We start from the raw sequence: 3194 nt of genomic DNA, 5'->3' as shown, positions 1-3194 counted from the left end.
CTCATGAGATTTTCACTAAAGGAAAACAAATATTTTTTTTAAGTTTATTTTTTGACTGTTTTATATTTCAAACTTACTCCTTTTTTGTAATTTTCATTGGTTAAATCTGAAACATATAATTTTTGTGGAAGTTTCTATTGTTATATTTATTGCTTAGCTATAAAATAAATACCCATTTATGATTGGTGATGATCGGTGTGGTAGTTTTCGAGTTTTGGACGTACACATTGCAAGCTCCATTAGAAGATTTTATTTTTATGTTGACTCTCTGGTAAATTAATGCTTGTAAATCTTTGTAAGTCATGCTATCATGAAAGGTAACTTTCTGAGACCACGTAAAATTTACGACCGAGATGAAAAAGTTGTGGTAGTGAAGACTCAGTCTGAGAATATGGTCTAGGGAGGCAGTCTTTTGAACCTAGAGCTTTTGTTAGTCCTGGTAGGAGTAATGTTATCAATCCAGATCCTTATTTGGGACCTAAAAGTTTAAAGGTGCTTAGCTGAGCAATCCTGGTCACCTCTAACATGACTTCAAATAGTTATAGTTCATATGCAGGAGCATGGGGCACTAGAGAAGGGTCATGGTGGCAGCAAGTAGACTGAACATTCTGAGACTTACTGGGGTGATTACTATGGAATTTCAATGAACTTGTGAATAAGCCCTGGCATTGTAGAGAACTTTGTGGAGTCACTAAGGGCTGAGAAGAGTGGTGAGATGCACGCTTTGGATAAAGTTCAGCATATATCTTTACAACGCCTTAATGCAAAGCAGATGACATCTTGTTACATCTTAGTGGGATTAGAAGCTAGTCAGGAGTCTTCAATGCCAGCAATGCACACTGACGATGATCCAAAGCCACAGTTTGTAGCTGAGGACACTATGGAATGTGATAGCAAAGTGTGGTATCACATGTAGTGTCATCACGATGGAAATCATGTCCTGCAAATCCGTGCACCGAGTCATCCAATTATGACTTTAATCCAAGTGTGACATATTCTTGAGAATGTGTGTGTCTTCAGATTTTCAGATTCACGACCATATTTGGTGGCTAAGAACAGTATGGGATGTGATGACAAAGAGTTTTATCGAACGTCATGTCATCACAATGGCAACAATTTCAGGTGGCATCAAGCACAGTGAAATCCCATTGAAGGCTTGGACAGAAAATAATGTATTCCTCAGGAAGCATGCATCTCTAGATTGCAAGAAGACGATGAACACCCGAGAAAATCTAAGCTGAATTTAGGCAGGAAAGCTGGTGGCTGGTGAGGCAAAATAGGTAAATCTTCCAGTGTTCAAGGGAACATCTATAGGAGAGGTAAAACAGGAGAAGTTTGGATAATCACTTAACTGAAAAATCAGTGACAAAAAGAAAGTATCATACTTTGATTTCTGAACTAAGAAGTACTAATTCACTGTAGAATGTATGTGTGGTATTCTCAGGTGCACCGATTTTCCTTTAAAGTAATCAGGTAGGAGCCACAAAATGACATGAATTTTTGATAGAAATGTATTACAGGGTGAAGTTGAATTATCTGACCTCGACTGAGTTTACAACAAAGAAAGTGACTGGACATAATGTAAAAGGCAGTGAAACAATCTTTTTTCCTCGTTCAAACAAATGTAATACAGGTTTCTTCAACTTAAATAAAGAGAGCAAGGCAAAGTGAGGAATACAAACCAAGCTTAATCAAGGTATTGTAAGGTAAAGGTACGAAGCATTATATCCTGTAGTCTGAGGGAAACATGGACTAAGGATCATCATGTATGAATGGTGTTTACTGAGTCTGAGACTGAATGAATCAGTCTGTACAGTACTCTTAGACTTATGCCAACTAGAGTAATTCAACCTCTTCTCTGGTTAAAACAACCCAAGAACATTGGAAAGAGACTGGATGCACTGTTAGTGTACTACATCTACCAGCTGGAACCATCTCGCCAGCAGGTGTCATGACAGTTACCAAATGATGAAATGAGGTTTCATGGAGCAGTGATAAACCTCCCCAAGCTGGGAACTATACTGCTCATGTGGACATAACCAACTATGGAGTTCGGAATCGATTTTTATTTATGTGTATTTTAATTTAGAGGATTTTGCTTTATTGGAACTGGTAGAATTAATAAGTCAGAGTGTCTACGTGAAGTATTTGGATCTTTCTAATATGTAACACATATTAAGTTACTTTGTACAAGTTGATTTTTTGTCAAGCTAGTGTAGTGCATTTAGTGTCATTTGTAAAAGTGTCCTAAATTTTACCATGATGTTCAAGTATATAAAATAAAAGTGAAAGGAGAAGTGACTATTTTATCATTTACGTTTCAGCCGTGGAGGCGTTATAATGTGACGGTCAATCCCACTATTCGTTAGTGAAAGGGTAGCCCAAGAGTTGGCGGTGGGTGGTGATGACTAGCTGCCTTCCCTCTAGTATTACACTGCTAAATTAAGGACGGCTAGCGCAGATAGCATTCGTGTAGCTTTGCGCGAAATTCAAAAACAAATCAATCATTTACGTGGACTGAGCTTTGAACGAACGAAAACCTGTGTGGGTCTTTAGGTCTGTTTATGACCCGAGGAGGTACAGAGATGACCTCTCCCCCCCTCCCAGACTGAGCTTTGAATTATTTTCACCTAATAATTTAAAATAACAACGTTACAACAATATATATATATATTTAGTTCCAGATGTATCTTAGATATGAATATTCCATTCTTTACTGCTTAGGTGTGTACTTGATCGAATAAGTTGGTTATATTAATTCGTACAACAGTTATATGTTTATGTATCTACTAGTAACACTGCAAGATAGCTGTCTAGCTTTATTTTGATTAATTATAATCTCTATATAATACACCTCAATAAAATTTCATGATTATACGTTTCATTAACTCAAAAGCTTGTTGCGATTGAGCTGCCATCTAGTGATAGTAGTAGCTATTGAATATAAAATGTTTAAAAATTTTCATATTTTAGAAAAGTTTAGACAAGGTAACCTGTTACGTTCTAATAATTATAAATTTATTTACAATGGTAACATACCATCACATGGGTATAAACTATAATTATTAATCATAGAGTTTCATTAATTCAAAAGCTTGTTTTGTATGAGCTGCCATCTAGTGATAGTAGTAGCTATTGAATATAAAATACTTTTAATTTTTCATATTTTATAAAAGTTTAGACAAGCTAACCTG

The sequence above is a fragment of the Limulus polyphemus genome, unplaced genomic scaffold (genome assembly GCF_000517525.1).
Source record: "Limulus polyphemus unplaced genomic scaffold, Limulus_polyphemus-2.1.2 Scaffold253, whole genome shotgun sequence".
Classification (NCBI taxonomy): domain Eukaryota; kingdom Metazoa; phylum Arthropoda; class Merostomata; order Xiphosura; family Limulidae; genus Limulus; species Limulus polyphemus.
Note: the sequence above shows the minus strand (reverse complement) of the source record.